This window comes from Schistocerca gregaria, chromosome 9 (assembly GCF_023897955.1).
Source record: "Schistocerca gregaria isolate iqSchGreg1 chromosome 9, iqSchGreg1.2, whole genome shotgun sequence".
NCBI lineage: Eukaryota > Metazoa > Arthropoda > Insecta > Orthoptera > Acrididae > Schistocerca > Schistocerca gregaria.
Window position 1 is genome coordinate 10,849,172 of NC_064928.1, and position 18,781 is coordinate 10,867,952.

The following is an 18,781-nucleotide window of genomic DNA, read 5'->3' on the forward strand; positions in this document are numbered from 1 at the left end:
TAGACAGTTTAAGACATTACTCCCATGGAGAAAAGTCCGCATGGTGCTTATTGTGTTCAATGCCGATGCAATTTTTGCGTTTCATCAACACTGTGAAGGTCCACAGATTACAGAATGCCTCCAGATGTGCTTCGGAAACTACTACTAGTCTTCAAGGGAACGATCAAAGCGTAGACAGTTTAAGACATTACTCCCATGCAGAAAAGTCCGCATGGTGCTTATTGTGTTCAATGCCGATCAAATTTTTGTGTTTCATCAACTCTCTGAAGGTCCACAGATTACAGAATGCCTCCAGATGTGTTTCGGAAACTACTACTAGTCTTCCAGTGAATGATCAAAGCCTGGACAGTTAAGACACTACTCTCATGTAGAAAAGTCCTCATCGTGCTTATTGTGCTCAATGCCGATGCAATTTTTGTTTTTAATCAACACTCTGAAGGTCCACAGATTACAGAATGTCTCCAGATGTGCTTCGGAAACTACTACTAGTCTTCCAGTGTATGATCAAAACGTAGACAGTTTAAGACTTTACTCCCATGGAGAAAAGTCCGCATGGTGCTTATTGTGTACAATGCCGAAGCAATTTTTGTGTTTCATCAACACTCTGAAGGTCCACATATTACAGAATGCCTCCAGATGTGCTTCGGAAACTACTACTCGTCTTCCAATGTACGATCATAGCGTAGACAGTTTAAGACATTACTCCCTTTAGAAAAGTCCGCATGGTGCTAATTGTGTTCAATGCCGATGCAATTTCTGTGTTTCATCAACACTCTGAAGGTCCACAGATTACAGAATGCATCCAGATGTGCTTTGGAAACTACTACTAGACTTCCAGTGTACGATCACAGCGTAGATAGTTTAAGGCATTTCTCCCATGGAGAAAAATCCGCATGTTGCTTATTGTGTTCAATGCCGATGAAATATTTGTGTTTCATCAACACTCTGAAGGTCCACAGATTACAGAATGCATCCATATGTGCTTTGGAAACTACTACTAGTCTTCCAGGGAACGATCAAAGCGTAGACAGTTTAAGACATTACTCCCATGGAGAAAAGTCCGCATTGTGCTTATTGTGTTCAATGCCGATTCAATTTCTGTGTTTCATAAACACTATGAAGGTCCACAGATTACAGAATGCCTCCAGATGTGCTTCGGAAACTAATGCTTATCTTCCAGGGAACGATCAAATCGTAGACAGTTTAAGACATTACTCCCATGGAGAAAAGTCCGCATGGTGCTTATTGTGTTCAATGCCGATGCAATTTCTGTATTTCATCAACACTCTGAAGGTCCACAGATTACAGAATGCTTCCAGATGTGCTTCGGAAACCTCTACTAGTCTTCCAGTGTACGATCAAAGCGTAGGCAGTTTAAGACATTACTCCCATGAAGAAAAGTGCGCATGGTGCTTATTGTGTTCAAGGTCTATGCAATTTTTGTGTTTCATCAACACTCTGAAGGTCCACAGATTACAGAATGCCTCCAGATGTGCTTCGGAAACTACTGCTAGTCTTCCAGGGAACGATCAAATCGTAGACAGTTTAAGACATTACTCACATGGAGAAAACTCCGCATGGTGCTTATTGTGTTCAATGCCGATGCAATTTCTGTGTCTCATCAACACTCTGATGGTCCACAGATTACAGAATGCTTCCAGATGTGCTTCGGAAACTACTACTAGTCTTCCAGTGTACGATCAAAGCGTAGACAGTTTAAGACATTACTCAGATAGAGAAAATTCCGCATGGTGCTTATTGTGTTCAATGCCGATGCAATTTTTGTGTTTCATCAACACTCTGAAGGTCCACAGATTACAGAATACCTCCAGATGTGCTTCGGAAACTACTACTAGTCTTCCAGTGTACGATCAAAACAAAGACAGTTTAAGACATTACTCAGATAGAGCAAATTCCGCATGGTGCTTATTGTGTTCAATGCCGATGCAATTTTTGTGTTTCATCAACACTCTGAAGGTCCACAGATTACAGAATGCTTCCAGATGTGCTTCGGAAACTACTACTAGTCTTCAAGGGAACGACCTAAGCGTAGACAGTTTAACACATAACTCCCATGCAGAAAAGTCCGCATGGTGCTTATTGTGTTCAATGCCGATCCGATTTCTGTGTTTCATCAACACTCTGAAGGTCCACAGTTTACAGAATGCCTCAAGATGTGCTTCGGAAAGTACTACTAGTCTTCCAGTGAACGATCAAAGCCTGGACAGTTTAAGACACTACTCTCATGTAGAAAAGTCCGCATTGTGCTTATTGTGCTCAATGCCGATGCAATTTTTGTGTTTCATCAACACTCTGAAGGTCCACATATTACAGAATGCCTCCAGATGTGCTTCGGAAACTACTACTAGTCTTCCAGTGTACGATCAAAGCGTAGACAGTTTAAGACATTACTCCCATGAAGAAAAGTGCGCATGGTGCTTATTGTGTTCAATGTCTATGCAATTTTTGTGTTTCATCAACACTCTGAAGGTCCACAGATTACAGAATACCTCCAGATGTGCTTCGGAAACTACTACTAGTCTTCCAGTGTACGATCAAAGCGTAGACAGTTTAAGACATTACTCAGATAGAGCAAATTCCGCATGGTGCTTATTGTGTTCAATGCCGATGCAATTTTTGTGTTTCATCAACACTCTGAAGGTCCACAGATTATAGAATGCATCCAGATGTGCTTCGGAAACTACTACTAGTCTTCCAGTGAACGATCAAAGCGTAGACAGTCTAAGACATTACTCCCATGGAGAAAAGTCCGCATGGTGCTTATTGTGTTCAATGCCGATGCAATTTTTGTGTTTCATCAACACTCTGAAGGTCCACAGATTACAGAATGACTCCAGATGTGCTTCGGAAACTACTACTAGTCTTCAAGGGAACGATCAAAGCGTAGACAGTTTAAGACATTACTCCCATGCAGAAAAGTCAGCATGGTGCTTATTGTGTTCAATGCCGATCCGACTTCTGTGTTTCATCAGCACTCTGAAGGTCCACAGATTACAGAATGCCTCCAGATGTGCTTCGGAAACTACTACTAGTCTTCCAGTGTATGTATGATCAAAACGTAGACAGTTTAAGACTTTACTCCCATGGAGAAAAGTCCGCATGGTGCTTATTGTGTTCAATGCCGAAGCAATTTTTGTGTTTCATCAACACTCTGAAGGTCCACATATTACAGAATGCCTCCAGATGTGTTTCGGAAACTACTACTAGTCTTCCAGTGTACGATCAAAGCGTAGACAGTTTAATACATTACTCCCACGAAGAAAAGTGCGCATGGTGCTTATTGTGTTCAATGTCGATGCAATTTTTGTGTTTCATCAACGCTCTGAATGTCCACAGATTACAGAATGCCTCCATATTTGCATCGGAAACTACTACTAGTCTTCCAGTGTACGATCAAAGCAAAGACAGTTTAAGACATTACTCAGATAGAGAAAATTCCGCATGGTGCTTATTGTGTTCAATGCCGATGCAATTTTTGTGTTTCATCAACACTCTGGAGGTCCACAGATTACAGAATGCTTCCAGATGTGCTTCGGAAACTACTACTAGTCTTCCAGTGTACGATCAAAGCGTAGACAGTCTAAGACATTACTCCCATGGTGAAAAGTCCGCATGGTGCTTATTGTGTTCAATGCCGATGGAATTTTTGTGTTTCATCTACACTCTGAAGGTCCACAGATTACAGAATGCCTCAAGAAGTGCATCGGAAACTACTACTAGTCTTCCAGTGAATGATCAGAGCCTAGAAAGTTTAAGACACTACTCCCATGGAGAAAAGTCCGCATGGTGCTTATTGTGATCAATGCCGATGCAATTTTTGTGTTTCACCAACACTCTGAAGATCCACAGATTACAGAATGCATCCATATGTGCTTCGGAAACTACTACTCGTCTTCCAGTGTACGATCAAAGCGTAGACAGTTTAAGACATTACTCCCATGGAGAAAAGTTCGCATGGTGCTTATTGTGTTCAATGCGGATGCAATTTTTGTGTTTCATCAACACTCTGAAGGTCCAGAGATTACAGAATGCCTCCAGATGTGCTTCGGAAACTACTACTAGTCTTCCAGTGTACGATCAAAGCGTAGACAGTTTAAGACATTACTCCCATGGAGAAAAGTCCGCATGGTGCTTATTGTGTTCAATGTCGACGCAAATTTTGTGTTTCATCAGCACTCTGAAGGTCCACAGATTACAGAATGCCTCCAGATGTGCTTCGGAAACTACTACTAGTCTACCAGTGTACGATCAAAGCGAAGACAGTTTAAGACATTACTTCCATTTAGAAAAGTCCGCATGGTGCTTATTGTGTTCATTGCCGAAGCAATTTTTGTGTTTCATCAACTCTGTGAAGGTCCACAAATTACAGAATGCCTCCAGATGTGCTTCGGAAACTACTACTCGTCTTCCAGTGTACGATCAAAGCGTAGACAGTCTAAGACATTACTCCCATGGAGAAAAGTCCGCATGGTGCTTATTGTGTTCAATGCCGATGGAATTTTTGTGTTTCATCTACACTCTGAAGGTCCACAGATAACAGAATGCTTCCAGATGTGTTTCGGAAACTACTACTATTCTTCCAGTGTACGATCAAAGCGTAGACAGTTTAAGACATTACTCCCATGGTGAAAAATTCGCATGGTGCTTATTGTGTTCAATGCCGATGCAATTTCTGTGTTTCATCAACACTCTGAAGGTCCACAGATTACAGAATGCCTCCAGATGTGATTCGGAAACTACTACTAGTCTTCCAGTGTACGATCAAAGCGTAGACAGTTTAAGACATTACTCCCATGGAGAAAAGTCCGCATGGTGCTTATTGTGTTCAATGTCGATGCAATTTTTGTGTTTCATCAACACTCTGAAAGTCTACAGATTACAGAATGCCTCCAGATGTGCTTCGGAAACTACTACTAGTCTTCCAGTGTACCGTCAATGCGTAGACAGTTTAAGACATTACTCCCATTTAGAAAAGTCCGAATGGTGCTTATTGTGTTCAATGCCGATGCAATTTTTGTGTTTCATCAACACTGTGAAGGTCCACAGTTTACAGAATGCCTCCAGATGTACTTCGGAAAATACTACTAGTCTTCAAGGGAACGATCAAAGCGTAGACAGTTTAAGACATAACTCCCATGCAGAAAAGTCCGCATGGTGCTTATTGTGTTCAATGCCGATCCGATTTCTGTGTTTCATCAACACTCTGAAGGTCCACAGATTACAGACTGCCTCCAGATGTGCTTCGTAAAGTACTACTAGATTTCCAGTGAACGATCAAAGCCTGGACAGTTTAAGACACTACTCTCATTTAGTAAAGTCCGCATTGTGCTTATTGTGCTTAATGCCGATGCAATTTTTGTGTTTCATCAACACTCTGAAGGTCCACATATTACAGAATGCCTCCAGATGTGCTTCGGAAACTACTACTAGTCTTCCAGTGTACGATCAAAGCGTAGACAGTTTAAGACATTACTCCCATTAAGAAAAGTGCGCATGGTGCTTATTGTGTTCAATGTCGATGCAATTTTTGTGTTTCATCAACACTCTGAAGGTCCACAGATTACAGAATACCTCCAGATGTGCTTCGGAAACTACTACTAGTCTTACAGTGTACGATCAAAGCGTAGACAGTTTAAGACATAACTCAGATAGAGAAAATTCCGCATGGTGCTTATTGTGTTCAATGCCGATGCAATTTTTGTGTTTCATCAACACTCTGAAGGTCCACAGATTACAGAATGCATCCAGATGTGCTTCGGAAACTACTACTAGTCTTCCAGTGTACGATCAAAGCGTAGACAGTCTAAGACATTACTCCCATGGAGAAAAGTCCGCATGGTGCTTATTGTGTTCAATGCCGATGGAATTTTTGTGTTTCATCTACACTCTGAAGGTCCACAGATTACAGAATGCTTCCAGATGTGTTTCGGAAACTACTACTATTCTTCCAGTGTACGATCAAAGCGTAGACAGTTTAAGACATTACTCCCATGGTGAAAAATTCGCATGGTGCTTATTGTGTTCAATGCCGATGCAATTTCTGTGTTTCATCAACACTCTGAAGGTCCACAGATTACAGAATGCCTCCAGATGTGATTCGGAAACTACTACTAGTCTTCCAGTGTACGATCAAAGCGTAGACAGTTTAAGACATTACTCCCATGGAGAAAAGTCCGCATGGTGCTTATTGTGTTCAATGTCGATGCAATTTTTGTGTTTCATCAACACTCTGAAGGTCCACAGATTACAGAATGCCTCCAGATGTGCTTCGGAAACTACTACTAGTCTTCCAGTGTACGATCAAAGCGTAGACAGTTTAAGACATTACTCCCATTTAGAAAAGTCCGAATGGTGCTTATTGTGTTCAATGCCGATGCAATTTTTGTGTTTCATCAACACTCTGAAGGTCCACAGATTGCAGATTGCATCCAGATGTGCTTCGGAAAATACTACTGGTCTTCTAGTGTACGGTCAAAGCGTAGACTGTTTAAGACATTACTCCCATGGAGAAAAGTCCGCATGGTGCTTATTGTGTTCAATGGTGACGCTAATTTTGTGTTTCATCAGCACTCTGAAGGTCCACAGATTACAGAATGCCTCCAGATGTGCTTCGGAAACTACTATTAGTCTACCAGTGTACGATCAAAGCAAAGACAGTTTAAGACATTACTCCCATTTAGAAAAGTCCGCATTGTGCTTATTGTGCTGAATGCCGATGCAATTTTTGTTTTTAATCAACACTCTGAAGGTCCACAGATTACAGAATGTCTCCAGATGTGCTTCGGAAACTACTACTAGTCTTCCAGTGTATGATCAAAACGTAGACAGTTTAAGACTTTACTCCCATGGAGAAAAGTCCGCATGGTGCTTATTGTGTACAATGCCGAAGCAATTTTTGTGTTTCATCAACACTCTGAAGGTCCACATATTACAGAATGCCTCCAGATGTGCTTCGGAAACTACTACTCGTCTTCCAATGTACGATCATAGCGTAGACAGTTTAAGACATTACTCCCTTTAGAAAAGTCCGCATGGTGCTAATTGTGTTCAATGCCGATGCAATTTCTGTGTTTCATCAACACTCTGAAGGTCCACAGATTACAGAATGCATCCAGATGTGCTTTGGAAACTACTACTAGACTTCCAGTGTACGATCACAGCGTAGATAGTTTAAGGCATTTCTCCCATGGAGAAAAATCCGCATGTTGCTTATTGTGTTCAGTGCCGATGAAATATTTGTGTTTCATCAACACTCTGAAGGTCCACAGATTACAGAATGCCTCCAGATGTGCTTCGGAAACTACTGCTAGTCTTCCAGGGAACGATCAAGTCGTAGACAGTTTAAGACATTACTCACATGGAGAAAAGTCCGCATGGTGCTTATTGTGTTCAATGCCGATGCAATTTCTGTGTTTCATCAACACTCTGATGGTCCACAGATTACAGAATGCTTCCAGATGTGCTTCGGAAACTACTACTAGTCTTCCAGTGTACGATCAAAGCGTAGACAGTTTAAGACATTACTCAGATAGAGAAAATTCCGCATGGTGCTTATTGTGTTCAATGCCGATGCAATTTTTGTGTTTCATCAACACTCTGAAGGTCCACAGATTACAGAATACCTCCAGATGTGCTTCGGAAACTACTACTAGTCTTCCAGTGTACGACCAAAGCGTAGACAGTTTAAGACATTACTCAGATAGAGCAAATTCCGCATGGTGCTTATTGTGTTCAATGCCGATGCAATTTTTGTGTTTCATCAACACTCTGATGGTCCACAGATTACAGAATGCTTCCAGATGTGCTTCGGAAACTACTACTAGTCTTCAAGGGAACGACCAAAGCGTAGACAGTTTAACACATAACTCCCATGCAGAAAAGACCGCATGGTGCTTATTGTGTTCAATGCCGATCCGATTTCTGTGTTTCATCAACACTCTGAAGGTCCACAGTTTACAGAATGCCTCCAGATGTGCTTCGGAAAGTACTACTAGTCTTCCAGTGAACGATCAAAGCCTGGACAGTTTAAGACACTACTCTCATGTAGAAAAGTCCGCATTGTGCTTATTGTGCTCAATGCCGATGCAATTTTTGTGTTTCATCAACACTCTGAAGGTCCACATATTACAGAATGCCTCCAGATGTGCTTCGGAAACTACTACAAGTCTTCCAGTGTACGATCAAAGCGTAGACAGTTTAAGACATTACTCCCATGAAGAAAAGTGCGCATGGTGCTTATTGTGTTCAATGTCTATGCAATTTTTGTGTTTCATCAACACTCTTAAGGTCCACAGATTACAGAATACCTCCAGATGTGCTTCGGAAACTACTACTAGTCTTCCAGTGTACGATCAAAGCGTAGACAGTTTAAGACATTACTCAGATAGAGCAAATTCCGCATGGTGCTTATTGTGTTCAATGCCGATGCAATTTTTGTGTTTCATCAACACTCTGAAGGTCCACAGATTACAGAATGCCTCCAGATGTGCTTCGGAAACTACTACTAGTCTTCCAGTGTACCGTCAATGCGTAGACAGTTTAAGACATTACTCCCATTTAGAAAAGTCCGAATGGTGCTTATTGTCTTCAATGCCGATGCAATTTTTGTGTTTCATCAACACTGTGAAGGTCCACAGTTTACAGAATGCCTCCAGATGTACTTCGGAAAATACTACTAGTCTTCAAGGGAACGATCAAAGCGTAGAAGTTTAAGACATAACTCCCATGCAGAAAAGTCCGCATGGTGCTTATTGTGTTCAATGCCGATCCGATTTCTGTGTTTCATCAACACTCTGAAGGTCCACAGATTACAGACTGCCTCCAGATGTGCTTCGTAAAGTACTACTAGTCTTCCAGTGAACGATCAAAGCCTGGACAGTTTAAGACACTACTCTCATTTAGAAAAGTCCGCATTGTGCTTATTGTGCTTAATGCCGATGCAATTTTTGTGTTTCATCAACACTCTGAAGGTCCACATATTACAGAATGCCTCCAGATGTGCTTCGGAAACTACTACTAGTCTTCCAGTGTACGATCAAAGCGTAGACAGTTTAAGACATTACTCCCATGGAGAAAAGTCCGCATGGTGCTTATTGTGTTCAATGTCGATGCAATTTTTGTGTTTCATCAACACTCTGAAGGTCCACAGATTACAGAATGCCTCCAGATGTGCTTCGGAAACTACTACTAGTCTTCCAGTGTACGATCAAAGCGTAGACAGTTTAAGACATTACTCCCATTTAGAAAAGTCCGAATGGTGCTTATTGTGTTCAAGGCCGATGCAATTTTTGTGTATCATCAACACTCTGAAGGTCCACAGATTGCAGATTGCATCCAGATGTGCTTCGGAAAATATTACTAGTCTTCTAGTGTACGATCAAAGCGTAGACTGTTTAAGACATTACTCCCATGGAGAAAAGTCCGCATGGTGCTTATTGTGTTCAATGGTGACGCTAATTTTGTGTTTCATCAGCACTCTGAAGGTCCACAGATTACAGAATGCCTCCAGATGTGCTTCGGAAACTACTACTAGTCTACCAGTGTACGATCAAAGCGAAGACAGTTTAAGACATTACTCCCATTTAGAAAAGTCCGCATTGTGATTATTGTGTTCAATGCCGAGGCAATTTTTGTGTTTCATCAACACTGTGAAGGTCCACATATTACAGAATGCCTCCAGATGTGCTTCGGAAACTACTACTCGTCTTCCAGTGTACGATCAAAGCGTAGACAGTCTAAGACATTACTCCCAAGGAGAAAAGTCCGCATGGTGCTTATTGTGTTCAATGCCGATGGAATTTTTGTGTTTCATCTACACTCTGAAGGTCCACAGATTACAGAATGCTTAAAGATGTGTTTCGGAAACTACTACTATTCTTCCAGTGTACGATCAAAGCGTAGACAGTTTAAGACATTACTCCCGTGGAGAAAAATTCGCATGGTGCTTATTGTGTTCAATGTCTATGCAATTTTTGTGTTTCATCAACACTCTGAAGGTCCACAGATTACAGAATATCTCCAGATGTGCTTCGGAAACTACTACTAGTCTTCCAGTGTACGATCAAAGCGTAGACAGTTTAAGACATTACTCAGATAGAGAAAATTCCGCATGGTGCTTATTGTGTTCAATGCCGATGCAATTTTTGTGTTTCATCAACACTCTGAAGGTCCACAGATTACAGAATACCTCCAGATGTGCTTCGGAAACTACTACTAGTCTTCCAGTGTACGACCAAAGCGTAGACAGTTTAAGACATTACTCAGATAGAGCAAATTCCGCATGGTGCTTATTGTGTTCAATGCCGATGCAATTTTTGTGTTTCATCAACACTCTGATGGTCCACAGATTACAGAATGCTTCCAGATGTGCTTCGGAAACTACTACTAGTCTTCCAGTGTACGACCAAAGCGTAGACAGTTTAAGACATTACGCAGATAGAGCAAATTCCGCATGGTGCTTATTGTGTTCAATGCCGATGCAATTTTTGTGTTTCATCAACACTCTGATGGTCCACAGATTACAGAATGCTTCCAGATGTGCTTCGGAAACTACTACTAGTCTTCAAGGGAACGACCAAAGCGTAGACAGTTTAACACATAACTCCCATGCAGAAAAGACCGCATGGTGCTTATTGTGTTCAATGCCGATCCGATTTCTGTGTTTCATCAACACTCTGAAGGTCCACAGTTTACAGAATGCCTCCAGATGTGCTTCGGAAAGTACTACTAGTCTTCCAGTGAACGATCAAAGCCTGGACAGTTTAAGACACTACTCTCATGTAGAAAAGTCCGCATTGTGCTTATTGTGCTCAATGCCGATGCAATTTTTGTGTTTCATCAACACTCTGAAGGTCCACATATTACAGAATGCCTCCAGATGTGCTTCGGAAACTACTACAAGTCTTCCAGTGTACGATCAAAGCGTAGACAGTTTAAGACATTACTCCCATGAAGAAAAGTGCGCATGGTGCTTATTGTGTTCAATGTCTATGCAATTTTTGTGTTTCATCAACACTCTTAAGGTCCACAGATTACAGAATACCTCCAGATGTGCTTCGGAAACTACTACTAGTCTTCCAGTGTACGATCAAAGCGTAGACAGTTTAAGACATTACTCAGATAGAGCAAATTCCGCATGGTGCTTATTGTGTTCAATGCCGATGCAATTTTTGTGTTTCATCAACACTCTGAAGGTCCACAGATTACAGAATGCCTCCAGATGTGCTTCGGAAACTACTACTAGTCTTCCAGTGTACCGTCAATGCGTAGACAGTTTAAGACATTACTCCCATTTAGAAAAGTCCGAATGGTGCTTATTGTCTTCAATGCCGATGCAATTTTTGTGTTTCATCAACACTGTGAAGGTCCACAGTTTACAGAATGCCTCCAGATGTACTTCGGAAAATACTACTAGTCTTCAAGGGAACGATCAAAGCGTAGAAGTTTAAGACATAACTCCCATGCAGAAAAGTCCGCATGGTGCTTATTGTGTTCAATGCCGATCCGATTTCTGTGTTTCATCAACACTCTGAAGGTCCACAGATTACAGACTGCCTCCAGATGTGCTTCGTAAAGTACTACTAGTCTTCCAGTGAACGATCAAAGCCTGGACAGTTTAAGACACTACTCTCATTTAGAAAAGTCCGCATTGTGCTTATTGTGCTTAATGCCGATGCAATTTTTGTGTTTCATCAACACTCTGAAGGTCCACATATTACAGAATGCCTCCAGATGTGCTTCGGAAACTACTACTAGTCTTCCAGTGTACGATCAAAGCGTAGACAGTTTAAGACATTACTCCCATGGAGAAAAGTCCGCATGGTGCTTATTGTGTTCAATGTCGATGCAATTTTTGTGTTTCATCAACACTCTGAAGGTCCACAGATTACAGAATGCCTCCAGATGTGCTTCGGAAACTACTACTAGTCTTCCAGTGTACGATCAAAGCGTAGACAGTTTAAGACATTACTCCCATTTAGAAAAGTCCGAATGGTGCTTATTGTGTTCAAGGCCGATGCAATTTTTGTGTATCATCAACACTCTGAAGGTCCACAGATTGCAGATTGCATCCAGATGTGCTTCGGAAAATATTACTAGTCTTCTAGTGTACGATCAAAGCGTAGACTGTTTAAGACATTACTCCCATGGAGAAAAGTCCGCATGGTGCTTATTGTGTTCAATGGTGACGCTAATTTTGTGTTTCATCAGCACTCTGAAGGTCCACAGATTACAGAATGCCTCCAGATGTGCTTCGGAAACTACTACTAGTCTACCAGTGTACGATCAAAGCGAAGACAGTTTAAGACATTACTCCCATTTAGAAAAGTCCGCATTGTGATTATTGTGTTCAATGCCGAGGCAATTTTTGTGTTTCATCAACACTGTGAAGGTCCACATATTACAGAATGCCTCCAGATGTGCTTCGGAAACTACTACTCGTCTTCCAGTGTACGATCAAAGCGTAGACAGTCTAAGACATTACTCCCAAGGAGAAAAGTCCGCATGGTGCTTATTGTGTTCAATGCCGATGGAATTTTTGTGTTTCATCTACACTCTGAAGGTCCACAGATTACAGAATGCTTAAAGATGTGTTTCGGAAACTACTACTATTCTTCCAGTGTACGATCAAAGCGTAGACAGTTTAAGACATTACTCCCGTGGAGAAAAATTCGCATGGTGCTTATTGTGTTCAATGTCTATGCAATTTTTGTGTTTCATCAACACTCTGAAGGTCCACAGATTACAGAATATCTCCAGATGTGCTTCGGAAACTACTACTAGTCTTCCAGTGTACGATCAAAGCGTAGACAGTTTAAGACATTACTCAGATAGAGAAAATTCCGCATGGTGCTTATTGTGTTCAATGCCGATGCAATTTTTGTGTTTCATCAACACTCTGAAGGTCCACAGATTACAGAATGCATCCAGATGTGCTTCGGAAACTACTACTAGTCTTCCAGTGTACGATCAAAGCGTAGACAGTCTAAGACATTACTCCCATGGAGAAAAGTCCGCATGGTGCTTATTGTGTTCAATGCCGATGGAATTATTGTGTTTCATCTACACTCTGAAGGTCCACAGATTACAGAATGCTTCCAGATGTGTTTCGGAAACTACTACTATTCTTCCAGTGTACGATAAAAGCGTAGACAGTTTAAGACATTACTCCCATGGAGAAAAATTCGCATGGTGCTTATTGTGTTCAATGCCGAGGCAATTTTTGTGTTTCATCAACACTGTGAAGGTCCACATATTACAGAATGCCTCCAGATGTGCTTCGGAAACTACTACTCGTCTTCCAGTGTACGATCAAAGCGTAGACAGTCTAAGACATTACTCCCATGGAGAAAAGTCCGCATGGTGCTTATTGTGTTCAATGCCGATGGAATTTTTGTGTTTCATCTACACTCTGAAGGTCCACAGATTACAGAATGCTTAAAGATGTGTTTCGGAAACTACTACTATTCTTCCAGTGTACGATCAAAGCGTAGACAGATTAAGACATTACTCCCGTGGAGAAAAATTCGCATGGTGCTTATTGTGTTCAATGTCTATGCAATTTTTGTGTTTCATCAACACTCTGAAGGTCCACAGATTACAGAATATCTCCAGATGTGCTTCGGAAACTACTACTAGTCTTCCAGTGTACGATCAAAGCGTAGACAGTTTAAGACATTACTCAGATAGAGAAAATTCCGCATGGTGCTTATTGTGTTCAATGCCGATGCAATTTTTGTGTTTCATCAACACTCTGAAGGTCCACAGATTACAGAATGCATCCAGATGTGCTTCGGAAACTACTACTAGTCTTCCAGTGTACGATCAAAGCGTAGACAGTCTAAGACATTACTCCCATGGAGAAAAGTCCGCATGGTGCTTATTGTGTTCAATGCCGATGGAATTATTGTGTTTCATCTACACTCTGAAGGTCCACAGATTACAGAATGCTTCCAGATGTGTTTCGGAAACTACTACTATTCTTCCAGTGTACGATAAAAGCGTAGACAGTTTAAGACATTACTCCCATGGAGAAAAATTCGCATGGTGCTTATTGTGTTCAATGCCGATGCAATTTCTGTGTTTCATCAACACTCTGAAGGTCCACAGATTACAGAATGCCTCCAGATGTGATTCGGAAACTACTACTAGTCTTCCAGTGTACGATCAAAGCGTAGACAGTTTAAGACACTACTCCCATGGAGAAAAGTCCGCATGGTGCTTATTGTGTTCAATGTCGATGCAATTTTTTTGTTTCATCAACACTCTGAAGGTCCACAGATTACAGAATGCCTCCAGATGTGCTTCGGAAACTACTACTGGTCTTCCAGTGTACGATCAAAGCGTAGACAGTTTAAGACATTACTCCCATTTAGAAAAGTCCGAATGGTGCTTATTGTGTTCAATGCCGATGCAATTTTTGTGTTTCATCAACACTCTGAAGGTCCACAGATTGCAGAATGCATCCAGATGTGCTTCGGAAAATACTACTAGTCTTCTAGTGTACGATCAAAGCGTAGACTGTTTAAGACATTACTCCCATGGAGAAAAGTCCGCATGGTGCTTATTGTGTTCAATGGTGACGCAAATTTTGTGTTTCATCAGCACTCTGAAGGTCCACAGATTACAGAGTGCCTCCAGATGTGCTTCGGAAACTACTACTAGTCTACCAGTGTACGATCAAAGCGAAGACAGTTTAAGACATTACTCCCATTTAGAAAAGTCCGCATTGTGCTTATTGTGTTCAATGCCGAAGCAATTTTTGTGTTTCATCAACACTGTGAAGGTCCACATATTACAGAATGCCTCCAGATGTGCTTCGGAAACTACTACTCGTCTTCCAGTGTACGATCAAAGCGTAGACGGTCTAAGACATTACTCCCATGGAGAAAAGTCCGCATGGTGCTTATTGTGTTCAATGCCGATGGAATTTTTGTGTTTCATCTACACTCTGAAGGTCCACAGATTACAGAATGCTTAAAGATGTGTTTCAAACTACTACTATTCTTCCAGTGTACGATCAAAGCGTAGACAGTTTAAGACATTACTCCCATGGAGAAAAATTCGCATGGTGCTTATTGTGTTCAATGCCGATGTAATTTCTGTGTTTCATCAACACTATGAAGGTCAACAGATTACAGAATGCCTCCAGATGTGCTTCGGAAACTACTACTAGTCTTCCAGTGTACGATCAAAGCGTAGACAGTATAAGATATTACTCCCATGGAGAATAGTCCGCATGGTGCTTATTGTGTTCAATGTCGATGCAAGTTTTGTGTTTCATCAACACACTGAAGGTCCACAGATTACAGAATGCCTCCAGATGTGCTTCAGAAACTACTACTAGTCTTCAAGGGAACGATCAAACCGTAGACAGTTTAAGACATTACTCCCATGCAGAAAAGTCCGAATGGTGCTTATTGTGTTCAATGCCGATCCGATTTCTGTGTTTCATCAACACTCTGAAGGTCCACAGATTACAGAATGCCTCCAGATGTGCTTCGGAAACTACTACTAGTCTTCCAGTGTATGTATGATCAAAACGTAGACAGTTTAAGACTTTACTCGAATGGAGGAAAGTCCACATGGTGCTTATTGTGTTCAATGCCGATGGAACTTTTGTGTTTCATCTACACTCTGAAGGTCCACAGATTACAGAATGCATCCAGATGTGCTTCGGAAAATACTACTAGTCTTCTAGTGTACGATCAAAGCGTAGACAGTTTAAGACATTACTCCCATGGAGAAAAGTCCGCATGGTGCTTATTGTGTTCAATGCCGAAGCAATTTATGTGTTTCATCAACATTCTGAAGGTCCAGAGATTACAGAATGCCTCCAGATGTGCTTCGGTAACTACTACTAGTCTTCCAGTGTACGATCAAAGCGTAGACAGTTTAAGACATTACTCCCATGGAGAAAAGTCCGCATGGTGCTTATTGTGTTCAATGTCGACGCAAATTTTGTGTTTCATCAGCACTCTGAAGGTCCACAGATTACAGAATGCCTCCAGATGTGCTTCGGAAACTACTACTAGTCTAGCAGTGTACGATCAAAGCGAAGACAGTTTAAGACATTACTCCCATTTAGAAAAGTCCGAATGGTGCTTATTGTGTTCAATGCCGATGCAATTTTTGTGTTTCATCAACTCTGTGAAGGTCCACAGATTACAGAATGCCTCCAGATGTGCTTCGGAAACTACTACTAGTCTTCAAGGGAACGATCAAAGCGTAGACAGTTTAAGACATTACTCCCATGCAGAAAAGTCCGCATGGTGCTTATTGTGTTCAATGCCGATCCGATTTCTGTGTTTCATCAACACTCTGAAGGTCCACAGATTACAGAATGCCTCCAGATGTGCTTCGGAAACTACTACTAGTCTTCCAGTGAACGATCAAAGCCTGGACAGTTTAAGACACTACACTCATGTAGAAAAGTCCGCATCGTGCTTATTGTGCTCAATGCCGATGCAATTTTTGTGTTTAATCAACACTCTGACGGTCCACAGATTACAGAATGCATCCAGATGTGCTTCCGAAACTACTACTAGTCTTCCAGTGTACGATCAAAGTGTAGACAGTTTAAGACATCACTCCCATGGTGATAAGTCCGCATGGCGCTTATTGTGTTCAATGCCGATGCAATTTTGGGGTTTCATCAACACTCTGAAGGTCCACAGATTACAGAATGCCTCCAGATGTGCTTCGGAAACTACTACTAGTCTACCAGTGTACGATCAAAGCGAAGACAGTTTAAGACAATACTCCCATTTAGAAAAGTCCGCATTGTGCTTATTGTGTTCGATGCCGAAGCAATTTTTATGTTTCATCAACACTGTGAAGGTCCACATATTACAGAATGCCTCCAGATGTGCTTCGGAAACTACTACTAGTCTTCCAGTGTACGATCAAAGCGTAGACAGTCTAAGACATTACTCCCATGGAGAAAAGTCCGCATGGTGCTTATTGTGTTCAATGCCGATGGAATTTTTGTGGTTCATCTACACTCTGAAGGTCCACAGATTACAGAATGCTTAAAGATGTGTTTCGGAAACTACTACTATTCTTCCAGTGTACGATCAAAGCGTAGACAGTTTAAGACATTACTCCCATGGAGAAAAATTCGCATGGTGCTTATTGTGTTCAATGCCGATGTAATTTCTGTGTTTCATCAACACTATGAAGTTCCACTGATTACAGAATGCCTCCAGATGTGCTTCGGAAACTACTACTAGCCTTCCAGTGTACGATCAAAGCGTAGACAGTATAAGACATTACTCCCATGGAGAATAGACCGCATGGTGCTTATTGTGTTCAATGTCGATGCAATTTTTGTGTTTCATCAACACTCAGAAGGTCCACAGATTACAGAATGCCTCCAGATGTGCTTCGGAAACTACTACTAGTCTTCAAGGGAACGATCAAAGCGTAGACAGTTTAAGACATTACTCCCATGCAGAAAAGTCCGAATGGTGCTTATTGTGTTCAATGACGATCCGATTTCTGTGTTTCATCAACACTCTGAAGGTCCACAGATTACAGAATGCCTCCAGATGTGCTTCGGAAACTACTAATAGTCTTCCAGTGTATGTATGATCAAAACGTAGACAGTTTAAGACTTTACTCCCATGGAGAAAAGTCCGCATGGTGCTTATTGTGTTCAATGCCGATGGAACTTTTGTGTTTCATCTACACTCTGAAGGTCCACAGATTACAGAATGCATCCAGATGTGCTTCGGAAAATACTACTAGTCTTCTAGTGTACGATCAAAGCGTAGACAGTTTAAGACATTACTCCCATGGAGAAAAGTCCGCATGGTGCTTATTGTGTTCAATGCCGAAGCAATTTATGTGTTTCATCAACATTATGAAGGTCCAGAGATTACAGAATGCCTCCAGATGTGCTTCGGAAACTACTACTAGTCTTCCAGTGTACGATCAAAGCGTAGACAGTTTAAGACATTACTCCCATGGAGAAAAGTCCGCATGGTGCTTATTGTGTTCAATGTCGACGCAAATTTTGTGTTTCATCAGCACTCTGAAGGTCCACAGATTACAGAATGCCTCCAGATGTGCTTCGGAAACTACTACTAGTCTACCAGTGTACGATCAAAGCGAAGACAGTTTAAGACACTACTCCCATTTAGAAAAGTCCGAATGGTGCTTATTGAGTTCAATGCCGATGCAATTTTTGTGTTTCATCAACTCTGTGAAGGTCCACAGATTACAGAATGCCTCCAGATGTGCTTCGGAAACTACTACTAGTCTTCAAGAAAACGATCAAAGCGTAGACAATTTAAGACATTACTCCCATGCAGAAAAGTCCGCATGGTGCTTATTGTGTTCAATGCCGATCTGATTTCTGTGTTTCATCAACACTCTGAACGTCCACAGATTACAGAATGCCTCCAGATGTGCTTCGGAAACTACTACTAGTCTTCCAGTGAACGATCAAAGCCTGGACAGGTTAAGACACTACTCTCATGTAGAAAAGTCCGCAACGTGCTTATTGTGCTCAATGCCGATGCAATTTTTGTGTTTAATCAACACTCTGAAGGTCCACAGATTACAGAATGCATCCAGATGTGCTTCCGAAACTACTACTAGTCTTACAGTGTACGATCAAAGCGTAGACAGTTTAAGACTTTACTCCCATGGAGAAAAGTCTGCATGGTGCTTATTGTGTTCAATGCCGAAGCAATTTTTGTGTTTCATTAACACTCTGAAGGTCCACATATTACAGAATGCCTCCACATGTGTTTCGGAA